This window comes from Haliotis cracherodii, unplaced genomic scaffold (assembly GCF_022045235.1).
Source record: "Haliotis cracherodii isolate W230 unplaced genomic scaffold, xgHalCrac1.p SCAF_11, whole genome shotgun sequence".
Taxonomy (NCBI): domain Eukaryota; kingdom Metazoa; phylum Mollusca; class Gastropoda; order Lepetellida; family Haliotidae; genus Haliotis; species Haliotis cracherodii.
In genome coordinates, this window is record NW_027266266.1 from 44,714,296 (window position 1) to 44,739,590 (window position 25,295).

The following is a 25,295-nucleotide window of genomic DNA, read 5'->3' on the forward strand; positions in this document are numbered from 1 at the left end:
CTCTCTCTCTCATTTCTGGTGTCCTTCGCCGTGATATTGCTGGGGTATTGCTAAAGCGGCATGAAACCACACTCACTCTCTCTCTCTCTCTCTCTCTCTCTCTCTCTCTCTCTCTCTGTTTGCTTTTTGCTTCATACTGCAATAAACGAAACAAAGCAGTGAGTGATATGAAGAGCGTCCCATTTAACAAAGCCCGACCAATCCGACAAGCATGAGTTGCTGGGGGTCTTTTCTGAACGGAATCCGCACATTCACATAACCTTACATATTATTACGTACATTGACTGAAACACTGTGTATGAACAAAATAAGTTTAACATCATATATATGCGTCTGTTTTTTAACAAGCAGAACATTCTGTTCACAGGATATGCTTGCTGATATTTTTGGCGTTCACCGACAGGAATTCGATTTAAGAAATACAGAAAAGGAAGGGTTTATTTTATATACGTTTGGGTCATCAACACATATGACATATCGCTGCATTGAACTAGGATATCTATATATGTATCGAAATGTAACATTGACAGTGTATTCAGCTAATTTAAGACTAACCTACAAGGGGTTCGCTGAAACATACCGATTTCAAGTAACTTCTCTTTCAATGATAGTCATAACGTCTACGTTTCCTTGCTGCTTCTATGGGTGGAGAGTGTTTATTTGAGTGGATGGTAAATGTGTGGGCGAATAGAACGTTCATGTACTGATGGTGCATGTGTGATGCATGTATCACGCGTGTATTGGTAGATAATGCAAGCAAGGGTGATCACTGCCTGTGCCGATGGCTAGTGAATGTATGGGTTTATAATGCTTGTCCGATGCGATTCCCTTGACTTTTACCATAATAATGTCCCCGTGTTTTTTAAGGTGAACAATTTACTTGCCTTTGCATGTATTTGTGACGGTCGCACTTTTGTGAACACCTGCTCCTGATTTCGTCGGAAAAAGACTGCCACCCTTATCCCCAAAATTATACATGTGGGCATTGCCGTTCAGCCTCAGGGAAATACACTTTGACAAATACAACTGGGTTTGTGCTTTAGCCAACTATACTGAGAATTTTAAGAAAAGCATAATTCAAAACCCTTTTAATTTCTTCAAGTTTATTTTTTTCATTTGTACTGGTATTGAACACGTTTTTCAAATTAAATATCAACCAATTCACAGTCTTAAATACAAATTCTTCTGTACTTTATGGTGTTTACATTAGTTATGGTGAACAGTTTGTTTATTGTAGTTCCACACAAGCGATGGTTATCTTCGGATTCCAGCAAACCTAAGAGATGCAATTCTGCACAGCTACGTACAGCGCCGTAGACGACCTTCAGTGCTTTCTATATTAGTAACAAAATTAAGGAATGTACTGTTTCCCTGAACTCATCATTGCCATTACTCTTTGACGTCTTAATGGATGTCTATCTCGCTAGGCCTCGATGTCCTTCACCCTCTTGTTTATCGTAATTGTAAATACAAAACATTTTCGTCATTTTCACTTTATGTGTAAATTCACACAGATATAAACATGGCGTCAATATTGAACAATATAAATAGATTTCCTAATATCAATTAATAATAATTCTACGCCATGACGAATGCAACTCTTAAATTTGGAAAATAATACAGTTGTCATTCGTAGGCAGTGAAGCGTCATTAGGATTTCCATTCCAAATACGCCAAGTTTATCAACAAATCAGTTTGCAACACAAACTTCCATTTATTTTACAATGAAATACAGTTAAAACACCGTTGTGTCGAACTAACGCTGGTCTCGAGGTGAATCTTGATCTGTGAATACGTTCTTTATTCATCGTTTTCGGTTGTGTCGAACCTCGGATAACTCGAAGTATTTAGGTAGGTCCCTTCAACTTCGACACAATAGTGTTTGTAATAAAATCCGAGAAAGGTCTTAATGTAAAAGGAAAATACGGAGACGGGGCATTGATTTAAACAACAACATGACTAGATGAACAGGTGAACAGCAGAACACTAGACTTGCCTTTGCATGTGTTTGTGATGGGTGCTACCGGTGGGACAGTATACACCCACCTTTTCGCGAACAAATGGTATCGTCACTAATTGATCGTGATTCATAAACACATGTTTATGATATAGTCGGAATCGTCCAGTGGACACTGTTTTGGGTGGAGATTTCCTGGGAGAGATATCAGGCAATAAATACTTACCATTTTATTCAAATTGTGAGAATGGCGAGTGCTTCCGGTAGGGCAGGACATGCTTACTCTTTTCGGGAACACCTTGTGTCATCACTGATTTCCAGTGGTCCATTCACACAACTTTCACAGTTAGTTTGCCCTTTACGCCAAATGGAATCTAGACTGGTTATTTATTCTCTGGCATTGGCAATTTATATCAATGACTGTGGAAAGGGTTTTGTCGCTTTTATTCCAATAACTAGTAATAAATCTAGTGGTCATATGGGTTTTAACTCCGACATTGTTATAAATGCCGCATCACTCTATACGCTAAGACGTAGTCGTGTTTGTTGACGTCGCAGCTGAACACCCTCTCCCAGACATGGTTCCTGCCAATGCACGGCCATCACTATTCAAATGTAAAGTTGCCTGCAAATAATCGTATCCGGGTCAGGCACTCTATTGGTTGACAGCATGAGCAACGATTAGGGCTGGGACGGGTAACTCGGGTACCCAGGTCATTTGGGTACTGAGTAGTTCCCGGGTAACCCGTGGTTAGTCACGTGATATATTGTCTAATGATTAAAATTATCTGGAACTCAATGGCTACACTACAAGTCATTAATATTCGCATTTCTTTCTGACTATGCACCCATTCCTTCTTATGTTTTATATGGTTGAATAAAGATATAACTTAAGTCAACTACAGTGTATGCATGACCAGATTGTTTAATAAATGTATCGAAATACGTTTTGCCAGGGCTATGCTAAAAATTCCCAATCCGACATTTTGCGACATCTCCTGAGACCTAGAGTTGATACCCCGGTAGGGTAGGGTAATAGGGGGCGGGTACCCGGGTAGTAAATTTGGGCCAGCAACGATCCACTCAGTGGAGGTGCGATAGCACACAATCAGCCACGTTACATATTGCTCACCCTGTCCCAAAAACATTATCGCATTTTGCAAGGAATTTTTAGGATACATTCTGCCTGGAATCCTCGGGTCCTCAGAGTGATAATTTCGTCGCCGAATATGTTTTTTGTCAGCTTTGAAAGAAAATGATGCAAATATTCTGGCATGTATTTATGATCACTGAGTGAGCATCATAATTGTGTCAGTGTGTGAGTTGCGGTTAGCCTCGCTTTGGAAAGCACCCCAGTAATGTCAAGACAACATGAGAAACCATTCGTCTGTATTTTGTTGTGTGAGTTATATACTGGCCGCCATGATAGTGCCACTTACTGTATATATCTATATTTGTATAAATGTCAATAAGGTGGCAATTGTGTATATGAGAATCATTTTATAAATATTGTATATGTTCCATGTGACGATAATCCTCTACATTGTAATGGTGGCGCAGATATTGTTTCAGTGTTATGTTGGAATATGCATGGATATGGCATCTGTTTCATGCGAATGCTACCCTACAGATAGTAGCCCACGAGGGGGCTGTGTGTATGCTACACTACAGATAGTAACCCACGAGGGGGCTGTGTGAATATTTCGCTACTAACAGTAACCCACGAGGTGGCTGTGTGAATGTTTGCCTACACATAGTAACCCAGGAGACGGCTTTGCGAATGCTACCCTACACATAGTAACCCACGAGGGGCTGTGTGAATGCTACCCTAGATATAGTAACCCACGAGGGGGCTGTGTGAATGCTACCCTAGACATAGTAACCCACGAGTGGGCTGTGTGAATGCTACCCTACACATAGTAACCCACGAGGGGCTGTGTGAATGCTAACCTACAGATAGAAACCCACAAGGCGGCTGTGTGAATGCAACCCTACAGATAGTAACCCACGAGGGGGCTGTGTGAATGCTACCCTGCTGATAGTAACCCACGAGGGGGTTGTGTGAATGCTTCCCTGCAGATAGTAGCCCAGGAGGGGGTGCTTCTTATTTACACATGTTGGGAAAATCATCATGACAAAACATTTTCGTATCTGACATACAATTACCCACACCAACTTCAGTTTCATTCATAAGTATCCTGTGTTGCCCAAGACAGTGCGTGCACTTGGAGAACAACATCTCATATTCAAAGTCGAATAAACTGAACTAGTGCCGTAGCCCTCGCGCTAGACTCTTCAATGTAACTAGTCTTTCAACGACAGTGTATCCTGTCGATACTTGTGATACTAATGTCCCAAAATATTGCAGATTCAGAACATGGATTGGTTCAGGAGATCATTAATGACTGTCCAACAAATATTGATTATATAACACCATTGAACGTAAGTGGGGATGAGAAATGCCACAAATCACGTCAGAATACAATATGTATTTGCTGCTTCAATGTCCTTATAGTGAAACAGACTGGACATATAGGAGACGTAAACATGCTGAACTTAATCACATACTGAGTATCTACAGTCCAGCCTTTGGATACTGGTTGTGCTAAATCATTGTTGGAAGTGTAAACATTTCTCGAAATTACGAGTTTTTTCCTTTGGTAAGTGTATTTCTTTGGCATTTCCATGATAGTTCTCACAATTATAACAATGCTTGAAGCTTGCCATCATATCCAAATTACGTGGATCGATGCTCACGATGTCTATCACTGGATTGTCTGGTCCAAACTCGATACTAACAGTGTTGAGTCGTGGTGGGTAGAATAAAACATTTATAGAAATTACGACAAGATCAAAAGAGTGTTCTTTTGAGGTTTCCTTTATAGTTTTTATGTAAAACATATTGATTCAGGAATCTACAGAATATACTATTATCATACCAGGGCAGGTTGACTGATAACACTATGTTATCAAAACATCAAAGCATATATTCCATATAGTGAAAAAAACAAGGTCAAGATACCAAGCGGCAATAATCCCTTTTATGCTACTTCAACCTGAAATAGATAAGGTATTCCTTACAGCTGTCACATGACAGACGATCTTAGGCAAAGAGAACAGATTATAAAAAAATAAATCTATATTTAAAAGATATAAATATATATATATTTGAAACTTAATAAACACATACACCATTTAACATATTCACAAAAGTATGTCAGCTAAATACACACACGTTATGAATAGCATGTCCAAAATCGTAATTATATTCCAGTGCCTTTAATTCAATCTGGACAGCAGTAGGTCACGGGTGATCTCCCTTAGTTTAACCATTGCAAAGCAACATGTTATCGTGAATCCCACAAAGAGCTATCAACAGTTGGAACGTTGATGTAAATACCCATGTCTGTTTGCTGGTATAGTACTGTTCTACACCAGTATATGTACATATATCAACGTTACATTGTTACATCTAAAGATATGTTGGTGAAACACAATAACGTAATTTTGTGATCTACAGGTAGTCTGGAAATGAGAATTTATATACTACACGTTAAACAAGATACCTGTTGATATTCTGACTAACAGTGTATTATTCTCAGCTACATCGTTTCACAAAGCCCACAAATCTTCGAATGACAACCACTGACCTGTAATATATTACGAATCACATTTAACCATTCTTGACATGTGGTGTATTCATTCATAGAATGAGATATGTCAGCTAAATACACACTCGTTGTGAATAGCATGGAAAAATCGTTGTTATATTCCAGTGTAAACACACTTGCCTTTAATACAATCTAGCCAGCAGTATTTCATGGCTTATCTCCCTTAGTTTAACCATTGCAGCAGTTTACAAAGCAGCATATTATCGTTTCATGAATCCCACAACGAGCTATCACCAGTAGAAACGTTGATGTAAATACCAATGTCTGTTTGCTGGTATAGTACTCTTCCGTACCTATATATGTACATGTATTTGCGTTACATCTGAAGAGATATTGATGCAACTTACACAAAAACGTAATGTTGTGATCAATCGGTACTCGGGAAATGGGAATTTACATAATACATGTTAAAAAAGAAATCTGTTGATATGTAGACTATAAAGTGTATTACTCTCGGCTACATCGTTTCACAAAGCCCATCAATCTTCGAATGACCAAGATCAATGCATGCCAACGATTATACATAGAGAGCACAATGTATTCACTGCCAGCATGAATACATTCAATAATAAAATAGTAGTTAATCCAAACTGTACCTTTCTGTTATAACCTTGATAATTGATATGGTCTAAAATAACAGCCACATTTAATCGTTCTTGACATGTTGTATTCATTCATAGTTAATATTTCGTTTCGTTCTTGTGCGACAGGTTTTGAGATTTACATTAACTGCAAAACAATCGCCATTACAGTGCATGCAACATCTGTTTCATACTTCAATCATGTTTGACTACCCTGAAAACTTCAAACTTCGCATACGTATGACCTGGTTCCAGACATTGGACTCTGTGTTTTACATGCAGAGTGTATTGCTGACGCTGGAGACTATTCTACCGATTGTAGTCGGTGAAGGATCCTGTGATGTTGTAGCCTGATAGCAGTTCCACTCTTGACTCTAAGGTTGAAGGACGACAAGCATACATCTTGACCCACATGGGTCTGTCAAGGGCAACATCTGTGACGGTGGTGTACACTGTGTTATCAGTTGCATTAAGAACTTGGATTTTGTCATTGGCTCCATCCAACAAGAAACCCAGTTGTAGGTCACAGGATTGTCCAACTGTGAATGAGAGGGTGATCAGTGAGGAGGGTGTTATTATAGTCTACACGGAGACACAGCTGCTGCTTGTGCTTTAGGCATGCAGCAAACCGTACACTCAGTCCGGTGACTTGACTCCAGCAATCATCTACAGGACCGTCTTATTGTCCGGTATCACTTCTTTTAAAGAGAAGCTAAGGTTTACTTGATACATGTTAAGCTGACCGGGATTGTTTCGGACCATCAGAGGTCTGGATGCCAGACATGAGTTGATTCTCTGAACCCGACATCCTGTATCAGGAGGAGTGACGGCTGGTAGGGTGTTGGTGATTGCATGTCCAGATATGTTTATAAACTGGTCTGGAAGAACAACAAGTTGCCGAGGCAGGCCGAAGAAATAAGTGCAGAATATGTTTGGTTAAAGGCCTCGGTGAGGCAGGACTTGTGGGTAGTAAAGCAAAGGTAGATAAATGGGCTATTGGAGTTGCCAGAACCAGCAGAAGCGATGGACGACTAGTCTCGCGAGCAGCAATTGTGATAATAATAAATATCCCCCTGAAAAGCAGGAGCCTATAAATCTGGTGATTTCAATAAACTGTAGAAAATAGCATATGCTAAGAGAGCCCACAAGTACACTGTTCAAGAAAAGAAACATTCATTGTTTTAATATAATAAATACACAGAAATGGACAGTAACAGTTGAAGATTGACATGAGGCAGGGAAGGGAAATATAATTGAAATGTGATGGATATGCAAGAAGAAAGTATAGTGATGACGTAACCAGTATCGGGGTTAGACGATGTGACGTCACCATCAAGTGGATTGTGGATGTCATAGTGTAAAGAAGGGGAAGGAGTATACACAGGATTGTACTTGCTGTTTCCCAGACTTGCGCTCGACATTGTGCATGCACATCGTCAAATGAGTGCTTAGTTACAAGTTGCAAAATCTAAGATAACTGGGGCACCAGCTAGTGTGAAATTCCAATATGATTGAACAAATCACATTACGTTTTTCATACCACAAAGGCTAGATGCATTTACTAGCAACATTTGGTGAATACCACGAAATAATGTTCTAATTTTCTACTACCTACAATTAGGGAAGTCTGCAGGTTCCAGTGTGGTGGCGTTGTATACTGCAGTATCTGGCACCTTATTCGGCCTCTCTCTTGGGGAGAACGTGACTGATCTGACCATTCCTGCTGTCTTGATATTATCCCGAATATGTTTTATATTTGCTTGAACAAAGTTGACACCAGTCCTGACAAAGGGCACCTTATGTAGGGTCTCTTCCAACATGGCTCGCAAGGAGGGAGTTGATGAGCCCATCACTTGTAGGTCCTCTATCTTGTCAGCTTTACTTCTCATTTGTCTTGTATAATCAGTGGAAGATTTAACTTTGGTCTGCAAACCTCTTGTTGACTCTAAGGCCTCCTTTGTCAGCTTAAGATTCTGAGCAGATTGTCTTTCAACATCCGATAGGAGAACTGTTCTTCGCTGCTTCAGGTCATTGCTGAGGTTGTCAAAGGTTTTGTTGATATCATCTATTGCTACCCTCTTTGACATTTCCATGTTCTCGATCTTCAGCATTAATTCTGCTTCTGCTTTGCTCAGTCTGTCTGACTTCTCTTTTATCTTGACAAAGAGGTCATCTGAGGATTTTGACCGTTCTTGGTGGGCTTCATCCACAGACACAACGTTGTGCCCCTTCCCTTTATCGTGATCTACTACAGTGCAAGACACACAGACGACCTTGTCACATTTGCGGCAGTAGAACTGTAGAGGTTGTTGGTGCTGTCTACATTGTTGTACACGACGGGAACTCTGTACAGGTCGTCCCTTCATTTCATCAAAGGTATTTATAGTGTGGGCTTTTGTCACCATATTCCTTCTGTGGGCATTCAAGCAGAGTGAACAGAGAAATACCCCACAGTTGTCACACTGGGCTACAGCTGTTTCCTTGTCAGGACAATCTGTGCATGGAAGATGGAGGCCTTTCTGAATCTTGAGGTAGTCCAGAGTCTTCAGGATGACTGTCTCTTTGGGCAGAGATTTCACTCCACCAGGCAGTTTATGTCGGCATCGACACATGGGGCAGGATAGGGTTGCAGCACCTGCAGTGTAGGTTTCCAGACAGGGCTGACATATGGACTGTACACAACATGGCATACGACGGGGAATTCGTGTTGCGTCATCAAAGTGTTCTATACATATTGGACACTCTGTCAGAAGATCCTTGATCGCAGCCACTGAGACAAGATCCGACATATTTGTCTGGGAAAAGACATAATGATCATGATCATGATAAATGAACTGTAATGCATGTATCAAACAATCGTTTGACGGAACACAGGGCGACCTGTACCATTCATATGTGGATAGAAACCAGAAAATAACTAGATATTTAAAACACGTTATTAAACTACTGGTCAAACAGAAAATCTAAATTTGAAATCTATATTATTTCTAATTCAAAGGCAATTTATGAAAAGCGACATAAGGTCGCATGGCATTCTCGTGTCGATGTTTCTGACAACACGAAGATAGAGTATTAAACTTTGACGGGGGTCCAGGGAGGCCTATATCATTCAGGTGTTGATGACAACCAGGAAGTAACTCAGGATTCACATCAATCTAACTCACTATTCCAGCACATAACAAAATACATACCGTACGAGAAATGACAGAAGAGAGAGCTTGTACAGGAGGCGTCTCTATGTGCATGTACACAGACAGGACTCGAACAACGCCCTTTTCCGTACACGCGCAGTAGCTACTTTCGTTTTAAGGACAACCTGTGATGTGTAATTCATATGGGGTGTTAAGTCTCATACAATAGAAAGGTAGGTCATCTGTAAACAGTGAATGTAAGTTGAGCACGTCGTGTAGGTATCAAGGGGCCACAATATCGCTTCTTACAGACGGGCAGACGTGCTGCTGTTTCAGAAAGGTGAAAATGAACTCATGTTGGCAGTGTCACGGCCAGGGACGGAATCAGGAGTTAAAAAAAGGTGTCGGAGGGGGAGGGGTTAAGGTTATACCAAGAACATCACAAACCTTGTATATAAACATATAAACCATTGTCACCTCTTCTTGAACCGCCAATTCAAAATGTTATCATTGTAGGCATTGAGCATACAAAATGTTTTGCATGTATTGGTTCGATAGCGTTCGTGCAGGTGGGACGTGTGTTTCAACCCTTAATGTAAAATTAGTCTTAATGTAAGAAATGATACATTAAGGTTTACGTGTTAACTATTGATATAAAAAATATTACATTAAGAGAAACAACCCGCAACCCTCAATGTAACAATTAGGGGTTTTTTACATTAAGGGTTAATATCGTACATATCGTCCCTTTAAAACAAAGTTTTATTGGAAATATAGGGTACTTTTTGCTATTTTCACGTATTTTCATTGTTTTTTCTCGGTTTCTGGTAATTATTTGTAATTGGCGAATTCTCGAATTACGATTTCTCCCGTAATTTCTGGTGTTTACATGTTATGGTGAACAGTTTGTTTATTGTAATTCCGCACAAGCGATGGTTATCTTCGGATCCTAACAAACCCAAGAGACGCAATTCTGCACGGCTACGTTCAGCGCCGTCGATGACTGGGCTGTTAGTGCCTTCTATATAAAACACGAAAGTAAGGAATGTACTGTGTCCCTGAACTCATCATTGCCATATCTCTTTGACGTCTTAATGGATGTCTCGTTAAACAGTGAACAGTCAATATGCAAAGTTTATCAACAAATCAGTTTGCAACACAAACTTCCATTCATTTTACAATGAAATGCAGTTAAAACACCGTTGTGTCGAACTAACTCTGGTCTCGAAGTAAAAGCTTGATCTCTGAATTCGTTCTTTATCCATTATAATCGGTTGTGTCGAACCTCGGATAACTCGAAGTATTGACGTAGGTCCCTTCAACTTCAGCTGGTTTTTTTTATTTTGTTTGTATTTTGTTGTGTCAGCCATCAACAGGCCGCCATGATTGTGCTTACTGTCACTTACTGTATGTATCTATATTTGTATAGCTTTTCTTCTGTCAATTAGTTGGTAAGTGTGTACATAAGAATCATTATATTAATATTGAATATGTTCCATGTGACGATAATCCTCTTTATTGTAATGGTGGTGCAGATATTGTTTCAGTCTTATGTTGGAATATACATTGATATGACATCTGTTTCATGTGAATGCTACACTACAGATAGTAACCCAGGAGGTGACTGTGTGTATGCTACACTACAGAGAGTAGTGAGTGAGTGAGTATGGTTTTACGCCGCTTTTAGCAATATTCCAGCAATATCACGGCGGGGGACACCAGAAATGGGCTTCACACTTTGTACCCATGTCGGGAATCGAACCCGGGTCTTCGGCATGACGAGCTAACGCTTTAACCACTAGGCTACCCGACCGCCCCACTACAGAGAGTAACCCACAAGGGGGCTGTGTGTATGCTACACTACAGAGAGTAACCCACGAAAGGGTTATGTGTATGCTACACTACAGAGAGTAACCCACGAGGGGGTTGTGTGTATGCTACCCTACAGTTAGTAGCCAACTAGGATCAGTGTTGATGCTAACCTACAGATAGTAACCCACGAGGGGACTGTGCGTATGCTACCCTACAGATCGTAGCCCATGAGGGGTCTGTGTGAATGCTACACTACAGATAGTAACCCACAAGGGGGTTGTGTGAATGCTACTCTACAGATAATACTCCACGAGGGGGTTGTGTGAATTCTACTCTACAGAGAGTAACCCACGAGTGGGCCGTGTGAATGCTAACCTCCAGATAGTAGCCTGCGAGGGGGCTGTGTGAATGCTACACTACAGATAGTAACCCAGGAGGGGGCTGTGTGTATGCTACCCTACAGATAGTAACCCACGAGGGGGTTGTGTGTATGCTACACTACAGAGAGTAACCCACGAGGGGGTTGTGTGTATGCTACACTACAGAGAGTAACCCACGAGGGGGTTGTGTGTATGCTACCCTACAGAGAGTAACCAACGAGGGGGTTGTGTATATGCTACCCTACAGAGAGTAACCCACACGGGGGCTGTGTGAATGCTACACTACAGATAGTAACCCACGAGGGGGTTGTGTGTATGCTACACTACAGAGAGTAACCCACGAGGGGGTTGTGTGTATGCTACACTACAGAGAGTAACCCACACGGGGGCTGTGTGAATGCTACACTACAGAGAGTAACCCACGAGGGGGTTGTGTGTATGCTACACTACAGAGAGTAACCCACGAGGGGGTTGTGTGTATGCTACCCTACAGAGAGTAACCCACGAGGGGGTTGTGTGTATGCTACCCTACATAGAGTAACCCACGAGGGGGTTGTGTATATCCTACCCTACAGAGAGTAACCCACACGGGGGCTGTGTGAATGCTACACTACAGATAGTAACCCACGAGGGGGCTGTGTGAATGCTACTCTACATATAGTAACCCACGAGGGGCTGTGTGTATGCTACCCTATAGTTAGTAGCCAACTAGGATCAGTGTTGATGCTAACCTACAGATAGTAACCCACGAGGGGACTGTGCGTATGCTACCCTACAGATAGTAGCCCACGAGGGGTCTCTGTGAATGCTTCATTACAGATAGTAACCCACGAGGCGGCTATGTGAATGCTACACTACAGATAGTAATCCACAAGGGAGCTGTGTGAATGCTACACTACAGACAGTAACCCACAAGGGGGCTGTGTAAATGCTACTCTACAGATAATAATCCACGAGGGGGCTGTGTGAATGTTACACTACAGATAGTAACCCACAAGGGGGTTGTGTGAATGCTGCTCTACAGATAATAATCCACGAGGGGTCAGTGTGAATTCTACTCTACAGATAGTAACCCACGAGTGGGCTGTGTGAATGCTAACCTACAGATAGTAACCCACGAGGGGGCTGTTTGAATGTTACCCTAGAGAGAGTAACCCACGAGGGGGCTGTGTGAATGCTACACTACAGATAGTAACCCACAAGGGGGCTGTGTGAATGCTACTCTACAGACAGTAACCCACGAGTGCGCTGTGTGAATGCTAACGTACAGATAGTAGCACACGAGGGGCGTTCTTACTTTGACATGTTGGTGACATCGTCATGACAAAACATTTTCGTATCTGACAATTTTCCAGATCAACTTCACTTTCATTCATACGTGTCCTATATTCCCCATGATCAAGCATGCACTTGGAAAACATCATCTCAACACGAATGCCTCCAATTCCATCCTAAGCCGAATAAACTGAATTTGTGCCATAGCCTGCTGCATGGACTTATTGAATGTAACTTATCTTTCAACGACAGTGTATCCTATCGATGCTTGTGATACTTATTTCCCTGAATATACCAGATTCCGGAACATGGATTGTGTTCAGAGAATCAATTATGCCTATCCAGCATACTACCAAATATGGTTTATTGAAAATAATTTCAAAGCCTAAGTACGTACATATATACGACCTTGATCTTATAATGTGAACTGGGCGGTCGGGTAGCCTAGTGCTTAAAGCGTTCGCTCGTCAGGCTGAAGACCCGGGTTCGATTCCTGACATGGGTAAAATGTGTGAAGCCCATTTCTGGTGTCCCCCTTGTGGTCGAGAGTAGAGAATTTACAGATTTACCACATTTACACATTTCTTGCTTTTTATAATTTGGCGGTCACTATAAGTGAGTGTATGCTCATGTCCGTCACCATAAAGTGAGTGAATAAAAAGTAAACAAGCTAAATCAAATCAAAAGATTTAATCAATCATTCAATTCTGCCAAAATGAATGTCGTCAATGAAATCATAATGTTAATAAAACTATAACTAAATTATGAGATGGTATTTGTAGAAACGTCATCCAATTCCTCTTTCGAAATGTTGATGTGATCAAATCTGTTTATATATCTGATATATTGAGACGAGCGGAATGATATAACAATTATAGAGAGAACATCACGGACACAAGAATCAGCAAACAATCTCTCGACATGCTAATTCTATATTATATTTGAAATTACATAACACCATTGAACGTAAGTAGGGATGAGAAATGAAACAAATCACGTTAGTATACAATATGAACTTGCTGCTTCAATGTCCTTATAGTGAAACAGACTGGACATATAGGAGACGTAAACATGCGGAACTTAATCACATACTGAGTATCTATATTCCAGCCTTTGGATACTGGTCGTGCTAAATCATTGTGGGAAGTATAAACATTTCTCGAAATTACGAGTTTTTTCCTTTGGTAAGTGTATTCCTTTTGCATTTCCATAATAGTTCTCACAACTATGAGAATGCTTGAGGAATGCCGTCGTATCCCAATTGCGTGGATCGATGCTCACGATGTCAATCACTGGATTGTCCGCCCCAGACTCGATACTAACAGTGTTGAGTCATGGGGGGTAGAATAAAACATTTCTAGAAATTACGACAAGATCAAAATAGTGTTTCTCCGTGTTAAAAGGTCCCTTTGGGGTTTCAATAAAAGTTCTGACGCAAAACATATTGATTCAGGAATCGACAGAATAAACTTTTAATACGCGAGGGCACATTGACTGATATCACTATGTTATCAAAACAACAAAGCATATATTCCAAATAGTGAAAAAGCCAAGATACCAAGCGGCAACAATACCATTTATGTCATTTCAAACGTAAATCAAAAAGGTATTCCAAACAGTTGGCACATGGCTATATAGTCATAGGCAAAGTGAAAAGATTATAAAACCTGAAATCTATTTAATCACACAGATGAAATTATATTTGAAACTCCATCAAGTCATGTACCATTTTAAATTATTCACAAAAAGTATGTCAGCTAAATACACACACGATGTGAATAGCAGGTACAAAATCATTGTTATATTCCATTGAAAACACAATTGTCTGTAAGTCAACCATTGACAGCAGTAAGTCGCGGGTGATCTCCCTTTGTTTAACCATTGCAACAGTTCACAAAGCAGCATGCTTTTTTACTTTGGTGAATCCCACAAAGAGCTATCTACAGTAGGAACTTTGGTATAAATACCCATGTCTGTTTGCAGGTATAGTACTGTTCTACACCTGTATATGTACGTATATTAACGTTACATTGTTACATCTTAAGAGATATTGATGCAACTTACACAAAAACATAATGTGTTGATCACTCGTAGGGAAATGAGAATTTACATACGTGTTTAAAAAGATACATGTTGATAGTAGGACTAACAGTGTATTATTCTCGGCTGCATCGCTTCACAAAGCCTGTAAATCTTCGAATGACCAAGATCAATGCATGCTTGCTCTAATCACACAGGGACCTCAAACGTATTCAGTGTTAGCATGAAAACATTCATTTATAAAATAGTACCAAATCCATACTGTACCTTTCTGTTATAACCTTTGTAAATGATATTGTCTAAACAACAGCCACAGACCTGTAATATGTTAAGAATCACATTTAACCATTCTTGACATGTGTTTGTATTCATTCATAGTTAATATTTCGTTTCGTTCTTGTATGACAGGTTTTAAAATTTACAAAACAATCGCCATTACAGTGCATGCAACATCTGTTTCATACTTCAATCATGTTTGACTACCCTGAAAACTTCAAACTTCGTATACGTATGACCTGGTTCCAGACATTGGACTCTGTGTTGTACATGCAGAGTGTATTGCTGACGCTGGAGACTATTCTACCGATTGTAGTCGGTGAAGGATCCTGTGATGTTGTGGCCTGATACCAGTTCCACTCTTGCCTCTAAGGTTGAAGGACGACAAGCATACATCATGACCCACATGGGTCTGTCAAAGGCAACATCTGTGACGGTGGTGTACACTGTGTTATCAGTAGCATTAAGAACTTGGATTTTGTTATTGGCGCCATCTAACAAGAAACCCAGTTGTAGGTCATAGGATTGTCCAACTCTGTTTTGAATGAGAGGGCGATGAGTGAGGAGGGTATTGTAGAAACAAATCCGGAGACACAGCTGCTGCTTGTGCTTTGAGCATGTAACAACACGTACACTCAGTCCAGTGACTTGACTCCAGCCAGCATCTACAGGGGAGGCGGTCAGAGCTATCTCCAGTGCCGTCTTCTTGTCCGGTATCACTTCTTTTAAAGAGAACCTCAGGTTTACTTGATACATGTAAAGCTGACCGGGATAGTTTCGGACCATCAGTGGTCTGGATGCAAGACATGAGTTGATTTCTTCAATCCGACATCCTGTATCAGGAGGAGTGACGGCTGGTGAGGTGTTGGTAATTACATGTCCAGAAACGCTTATACCATCACCAGCCGTTCCTGAGTCCCATTCTAGCATAGGGCCTGTGTTAAGAGTAACATTCATAATAGATACAAATATACATACCATTGTAGTGTACAGGAATAAGTTCTCACTGTTTCCGGTTCACAATAAAGTCAAATCACTAAAACATAAATCATGATTTATAATCAAATTCTTCACGCTGCGTCACACCTTTACCTGGGTACCTGGGTACCTTATGACAAAGGATAAATTTATTTTAGGTCTGGATCCTTATTATTTCAATAACGCAAACTAGTTACTGCTAAAAATATTGCACTGGAGTTATGTACTGACAAACGTCACGCAGAAACTTTAGTGAGTGAGTGAATTGGGTTTAACGCCGCTTTTAACAGTATTCCAGTTATATCACGGCGTGTCAGCTTAATGTGGGAGGAAAGCCCGAAGTGATGCAGGTCTCAGACGTTTACCACTTCGGTGAAACCCACGAGCACGGGTCAAAGTCAAAGTCAAAGAAGTTTATTGTACAAAAGGCCACCGGCCCATATACAAGAAAGAGTTACGCATGTAGATACAATTATATTTGTTACACATTGGGATATACACGTTGTTTGATTAATTCATTTCTTTTGGCTAATGCATGCTTAATATTAAGAGAAAGATTTAATATATTTGATTCGTTCTTTGTCGTCAGCATAACTGCAAAGGCGTTTATCGGTGACATTGCTATTAAATAATCTTTTATATATTTCTTTCGGAGATCATTGTAAAATGGACAGACAAACACAAAATGAATTTCATTTTCTATCTCTAGATTACACAATGGACAAATTCTTTTCATTTTTTCAATGGACAGTTTTCTTCCTTCATTTACAAATAGGTCTAGCAAACCAAGTCGATATTTAATTAACTGTTTTCTTAAGTTTTCCGTAGTGAGTACTGATAAGTATATTTCTGGTTGAAGTAAAGTCTTGAAAGTTTTGTAATATTCATAACGTGAACTATGCTCTAAAGTGTAGTGCCATTCTTGGTAGAACATATTTATAGACCCATTCCGAAATTCATTAAGAAACATATTTACATTTCCAACTGACTGACATAGCCATATAAAACCAAAACCATGCGAAAATAAAAGATTTCTTTTATGCGATGTCCGAGTATTCTTTCCCATGTTATCTAAATGTAGAAGCATGTTATAAGCTTATTTGGGGAGACGTTGTTCATGCATATGAAGAATTTTAAATCAGTATTTTAAACATCTGATCTGAGAATTAATATATAATGGGTATCTACCACATTCACCATAAACCATGCAATTTGGTGTAGAAGATCCGACACAAAGAAACTTTTTACATGCTAATAAATGAACCTTCTCTAAACAGTCATAACGTTGAAATCCCCATACTTCAGAACCATACAATAAAACTGGTTGTATCTGGGTATCAAAAAGCTTGAAGAAGATATTAGGTGACATCGATCCCACTTTATGAGAAATAGACATTACACTTATTAAAGCTTTCTTTGCACGCAAGGACAAGTCAAGGGCACATTTTTTCCAATTCATTGTGTGTGAGAACCAGATTCCTAAATATGAGTAGTGATCTACTATATTGACTAACTGACCATCGAATGACCATCTCTCTTTCGACGCTATTGGACCACCTTTTCTGAAGATCACAATTTTAGTTTTTTCTAAGTTTACTGATAATGTCCATTCTTTGGTGTACATACTTAAAATATTTAATTGCCTTTAAAGACCAACAACAGTATCTGACACTAGAATGACATCATCTGCGAAAAGAAGCATTAATATTTCTATCCAATCTGGGAACATTTGGATACCATGTTTACCACTGGCAGCTATTTCGTAATATAATTCATTAATGAAAAATGAAAATAAGATCGGACTCAAAATACAGCCTTGTCTTAGGCCCAAAGGACAATCAAAGAAATCTGTTAAACTATCCCCACAACGAACACATGATCTCACACTAGAACACATTGATTTTAGAATAGTAAACATTTTCCCACGTAAACCAGCTTTTCGTAGACATGTCCATAGCTTAAAGCGATTGACAGAATCAAAAACCTTTTTAAAATCTACAAATGCTTCTTACAGTTTATGCTTACGCCGTGACAAGGTTTTTTGAATAGGTGCATAAAGTGTAAATACATGATCTACGGTGGAATTACCTTTTTCTGAAGCCAGCTTGAAATTCAGGAATCTTATCACGCAGGGTCGCCCATTTTTAAATTCTATTGTTTGATATTGTAGTAAATACTTTTCCTAAAATGCTCATTAATGAAATACCTCTATAGTTATCTGGGTCACTCCTGTCTCCTTTTTTTATGCAGGGGGATTATTATAGAACATGACCAATTGCTTGGGAAAACTCCATTTTCAAATAGCTTGTTAAAACATTTGCAAAGAAAAGGCATAACTTTAAACTTAGAACACTTCAACATTTCGATAACTACATCATCAGGACCAGCTGCTTTTCCCTTCTTGAGGTGATTTATCGCATCTGATATTTCGTTTTCAACAATGGGTGAATATAGCAGAACTTCATCAACGTCCGTGTAGCATTCACTAAAATAATTTTGCATATCATCAGTTGCCATAGTGAAAATTGCATCATTTGAAAAAACCTTCTTAAAATGACTAAGTCACTGCGACTTTGTTATGCCATCTGTAGCAGAAGATCTATTCTTAAGAGATCGTACTTGTTTCCAGAACGCAGAAGGGTCGTTAATAGACATTTTCAGTTTGTCTTGTCTATGTCTACGCATATCGAATTTGTATTTCCGACAGCAACTTTTATATTTATTCCTACTTTCGCAATATTTTTTTTTCTGTCAAGACAAGTACGGGTTGTTCTAAATCTTCGCAGTGCTTTGCGGGCGTTACGCCTTGCAATTCTACATCCAGTATTAAAAGTTTTAGTTTTATCCATGTTCAGTTTTAATTCTTTTCTCATACAAGCTGTTGAAGTTAGGATAATTTCAACAAAGTCATCAATTGCCCCCTCAATATTGTTATCAAGTTTACCTAGAAGTAACTGTTTAAAATATGTTATACTTTCTTGTAGTTTGCTTAGAAAGTTGTTCGAAAGTTCGTCATTCCATATTAGTTTCTTTTAGTGACACCCTCATATTTTAGTTTGGTATGTTTTTGATTCATATGAGGGAACTTACAAGTCAATTCCAAAGGGAAATGATCAGATTCTAGACGATCGCCAATATTCAACATCTTAATATAATCGACGAAATCGGGGGAACATATAAAATAATCATTAACGCTCGCACCTTGGTTTCCACAATAGGTAAATTCTCTAAGGGTATCCCCATACACTCTCCCATTAACAATGAACAACTGAAGTGTATACAACATATCTAGCAGTATCTGCCCAAATTTATTAATAACGGTGTCATGGGATTTCCGATCTCCAACACATACGTTTTCATCTTCTGGGAATGGAAACAGTTACTATGAACAAAATCGTTTGGTATATCGACTAGAGGATCGTTTTGTTGACCAGTACGAGCATTCATATCTCCACAGACTACACTGATAGAATCTTTAAGCTGCGACTGATTATCTAACATAAACTCTTCAAGATGATCGATACTGCAATTTGAGACCACATGGTTATAATACGGCGAGCCAGCTGGTGGTATGTATGTACATAGCAAGTTTACGTTCTTGTCAATTGTAAGTAACACTTTTGATATGTTCAAGCACAGGAGATTATCTACATCTGATTTAATTAACTTACAAAATTTACTGACGGATTGATGGACACATACACAAATACCACCTGACAGCCTTCCGTAGTCAGATAATTTTATTGCTGGACTATAATAGATATCATAACCAACTAACCAGTTATTATCAAAACTACAGTCGACAAAAGTTTCCACAGGACATGCTATTTTAAATTGTTGTAAGTATGATATAAAATCAGCATCATCAATTTTGTTCCGAAGTCCATTAATATTCCAACTTAGAAAGGTGAATGTTTCGCTTGGACAATCAGCGTTTAACGTAATACCGGTGTTGATAGTGTTAGTATCTTGTGAAAAACTATCCGGGCCTCGGCCGATATCCTAGCTGATAGAAGCATGTGACAGTGTTGTTCCATCTGTTCTTCTATGAAAAGATCGGCTTTCTCGTGTCGTGTTTGAAGTGCTAAACGTTGTTGATGATGTTTCCATGGTGCGGGGTTTTGTTACAAAACGACCGTCTTTGAAATACCCGAAAGTGTTGGTTCCCTTAAGTGCCTGAAGCTGTTGACGTTGACGTGACGTTAGGTCACTAGAAATTCCAAGTCCCCCTTCCTTGAATGTGGGTCTCGCTTTCAATGTACGAACTTTGTCGTCAGACGAATGTAGCTTAGCAATCATTGGGCGAGGGCGATTTGCATTTACACGTTTAACGCCAAGTCTGTGCGCACGTATTATGTCCAATGGTTGCCACGTTTTGAATTTAGCATGTTCATTGAGGACAGATAACACAGTATCTTTACATGCCATTGATTTGTCATCGCCTGCAGCTTCCGGTATTCCGTGGATGATGATATTATCACGTCTGCTATAGGACTCAAGTCTATCTAGTTCTTTATCAATTTTTTACATCTGATCAAACACAGTATCCACCTTTCCTGAAAGTGCATCAATGTCATCATACATTATATCATGGTTCTGTTTCATAGTGTTTAGATCACGATGTAATTCTGTAACAGATTCCTCCAGTTTTTCACATTTAGAAGTGATAGTGTGGATGTCGTTCTTTAGTTCTTAAATTTGTATGCTTAAATCTGCTTTGACGTTTCGTATCTCAGAGTTCATGCTCCCTATTTCTGCCAGTATTTTCTCCTGTACTTCTTGGAGAGTTATTGGGCCTGGATTTGTCTCTATATCGTTAGAGCACAGTAGGAGCTGTGTTATGACTCCCACGGGAATCGCGTCGCCCCCAAGGAAACACTTTTCACGTGCAGGTGAGGCAAGATTCGGTGACAAAACTAGGTCACAACTCGGGTTGGTGACGTCACATGAGACACAAAAGAATGTAGTTTCTTTCGCCGTGAAGTGATCAAACATCAGATTCAAAAATACATATTGATTACTGATCAGTAATGCGGACAACGAAAGGTCAGCAGCAAAGTGCATATAATAATGCGATACAGCATATCTGAGTTATCATGACATGTGTATGGCGTGTACCTGTCAACGTGGCTGACTTGGCGGGTCCAGTGTGGATGACAAAAGGTTCCGATTCTAGCTCTGTATGTTGCTAGATCCTTCATGTTTTGTTCATAACGTATCCACAGAGTGTTCACACATTACCAAATGTCCTTTCGAGGTTGCCAGGTTGCCTTGATTTTGATATTTAAAGCATATTCTCGGAGACTACAGGAAGTTGGTGTGTTCTCCAAAGGGACGTAACAAACCTACAAACATATGCTGACAAACCTAGAAACATAATCGGGTTGAACCGGGATTGGAACCAACAATCATACGTTTTTGGCGTGTCCAGGGGACGCAACTCTTCACAGAGAATCGCGGCGCCTTAGACGACTGGGCCACCCGTGCCCGCCACAGAAACTTTAATGAATAAAGTATCATTAATGATACGGAACACTCATGGGGTACAACTCACATGTTATCTCCTGGTCTGGCATCCTCCTGTCCAGCTCCACCACTGAAACAAGGCATAGAACATGTCATTTCTACAAAATGTATAGGGGCGGTATCTTAGTGCTTAAAGCGTTCGCTCGTCACGCCGAAGACCCGGGTTCGATTCCAGCTGCATCAGTAAAGGTTCCTGTCTGGTGCAACAAGCCTACGTATACTCTTCAACAAGAGGGACGGTGTGGTGGCCTCGTAGTTAAAGAGTTAATTCTCCATATTAATCCCCACGTGGGTACAATGTGGGAAGCCAATTTCTGGTGTGCCTCGCCGTGATATTGCTGGATTATTGAAACACACCCTCCCCGAACGTGTCTGAAAGGACATGTTGCCCAGACAGGCGGAAAAAACAAGAGAAGAATATGTTTAGTTCAAGTCCTAGGTGAGACAGGACTTGTGGGTAGTTAAGCAAAGGTAGTTAAATGGGCTACTTGAGTTGCCAGCAGCAGCGGCGATGGACGACTAGTCTTGCGAGCAGCAATAGTGACATTAATAAATATCCCACTGATAAGGAGGAGCCTATGAATTTGGTGATTTAAATAAAATGTAAAATATAGCATATACTAATTGAGCCCAGAAATACTCTGTTCAAGAAAAGAAACATTCATTGTTATAGTATAAACCATATACGGAAATGGACAGTGACAGTTGGAAATTGACATGAGGCAAGGTAGGGAAATGTAATCGAAATGTGATGGATACAGATGATAGCGAAGATACCAAGAGCAGCGAAATGCTAGGAATAGTATAGTGATGACGTAACCAATATCGGGGTGAGACTATGTGACGTCACCATAAAGTGGATTGCGGGAGAATGGTGTCGTAGCGTAAAGGGGACGGAGTTTACACAGGATTGTACTTGCTGTTACCTAGACTTGCGCTCGACATTAAAGAGGTCGGAAACAGTGGTCGGCTCGAAGTCAGTATGCTGTGTGTGAGTGGGATATTCATGTTCAACTGTGGCACCGTATCTGAGGGAGCCAGTACTATACAATTGTCAGTGGCCCGGACTAGATCAAGCAAACACACATACCCACGTGCATGTACTGTGTAACAAGTTGCAACATCTCAGATAACTGGGGCACCAGTTAGTATGCAAAATCCAATGTGATTGAACCAATCACATTACGTTTTTCTTACTACAAAGGCTAGATGCACTAACTGGCAACATTTGGGTAGTAAGACATAAGATATGTTCTAATTTTCTACTACCTACCTGAAGGGACCTCTGCAGGTTCCAGAATTAAGGCGTTACACACTGCAGTATCTGGCATGCGTTTAGGCCTCTCTGTTGGGGAGAATGTGACTGATCTGACCATTCCTGCTGTCTTGATATTATCCCGAAGATTTTTTATATTTGCTTGGACATAGTTGACGCCAGTCCTGACAAAGGGCACCTTCTGTAGCGTCTCCCCCAACATGCCTCGCAAGGAGGTAGTTGATGACCCCATCATTTGCAGGTCCTCTATCTTGTCAGCTTTACTTCTCATTTGTCTTGTGTAATCAGTGGAAGATTTAACTCTAGTCTGCAAATCTCTTGTTGACTCCAAGGCCTCCTTTGTCAGCTTAAGATTCTGAGCAGATTTTCTTTCAACATCCGATAGGAGAACTGTTCTTCGTTGCTTCAGTTCACTGATCAGGTTGTCAAAGGATTTGTTGATATCATCTATTGCTACCCTCTTTGACATTTCGATATTTTCTATCATCTCCATTAATTCTGCTTCTGCTTTTCCCAATCTCTCTGACGTCTCCTTCATCTTGACAAAAATGTCATCTGAGGATTTTGAACATTCTTGGTGTGCTTCATCCACAGACACAACGTTGTGCCCCTTCCCTTTATCATGATCTACTACAGTGCAGGACACACAGACGACCTTGTCACAAGTGAGGCAGTAGAACTGTAGAGGCTGTTGGTGCTGACTACACTGATGTAGACGACGGAAACTCTGTACAGGTCGGCCCTTCATCTCATCAAAGGTATTTATAATGTGGGTCTTTGATACCGTATTCCGTTTATGAGCACTTAAACAAAGGGAACATAAAAATGTTCCACAGTTGTCACACTGGGCTACAGCTGTTTCCTTGTCAGGGCAATCTGTACATGGAAGATGGAGACCTTTCTGGATCTTGAGGTAGTCCAGAGTCTTCAGGATGACTGTCTCTTTGGGCAGAGATTTCACCCCACCAGGCAGATTATGTCCGCGTCGACACATGGGGCAGGATAGGGTTGCAGCACCTCCAGTGTAGGTTTCCAGACAGGGCTGACATATGGACTGTACACAACATGGCATACGACGGGGAATTCGTGTTGCGTCATCAAAGTGTTCTGTACATATTGGACACTCTGTCAGAAGATCCTTGATCGCAGCCACTGAGACAAGATCCGACATATTTGTCTGGGAAAAGACATAATGATCATGATATATACTGAAATTAAATTTCCATGTATCAAACAATCTTTGACGGGAACCAGTGTGACCTGTACCATTCAGATATTGATAGGAACCGGGATGTAACCAGATATTTTAAACAAGTTATTAAAGTACTGGTCAAACAGAAAATCTAACACATGACAAATTTATTTTATTTCTATTTCAAAGGCAATTTATGAAAAGCGAAAAAAAGTCGCATGGCATTCTCGTGTCGATGTTTCTGACAACACGAAGATAGATTTTTTAATTTTGACGGGGTCCAAGGGAACCTATATCATTCAGGTGCTGATAACAACCAGGAAGTAACTCGAGATTTACATCAACCTAAAAATTCACTATTCCAGCACATTACAGAATCCATTGATACATTACAAGCATTGTTTAATCCCTAAACAAACATAATCTATCACAAATAGATCGATTAACGTACTTACCGTACGAGGAATGACAGAAGAGAGAGCTTGTACAGAAGGCGTCTCTATGTACATGTACACAGACAGAACTCGACCTTCGCCTTGTCCGTTCACGCGCAGTAGATATTTTCGTTTTAAGGACAAGCTGTATTGTATAATTCATATGGGGTGTGCAGTCTCATACAATTGAAAAGTAGGTCGGCTGTAAACAGTGCGTGTAAGTCGAGTACGTCTTGTGGGTATCGCTGACACAAGGGGCCACAATGTCGCTTCTTAGAGACGAAGACGTGCCGCTGTTTCAGAAAGGTGAAGAAGAGCTCATGTTACCTGCGTCACGGTCATGGGCGGATTCAGGAGTTAAAAAAGGTGTCGGATCGGGGTGGGAGGTGGGGGTGAGGGTGGAGGTTCTACCAAATAAATCACAAACCCTGTATATAAACAACTGTCACCTTTTCTTGAACAGCCAAATTCAACATGTTATCTTGGTAGGCAATGCACGTACAAAATGTCAGATGTGATAAAGGGGTGGTTGTAACCCTGTTAATGTCTGATCCCGTTGGGTGTTCCGGCAGATCAAATATGAAATGAAAACCTTTAAAATGGTTTAATCGTCTAATATATCAAATGTTACCGATACAGACACTAATAATAACCCTATGAATTAAACCATAAAATATATTGGGGCCCAAAAGTGTAATTAGAGAAAACGTGCTGTCTTTCTCCGAAACTGCACTTCCTAAATAAAGTCTCATATGATTGTGGCCTG

General features: G+C 40.2%; 1 pseudogene; it reads right to left on the reverse strand.

The window, feature by feature from the left end:
* Positions 1 to 6,518: 6,518 nt before the first annotated feature.
* On the reverse strand, positions 6,519 to 24,711 carry LOC139455128 (uncharacterized; annotated as a pseudogene).
* Positions 24,712 to 25,295: the final 584 nt, after the last annotated feature.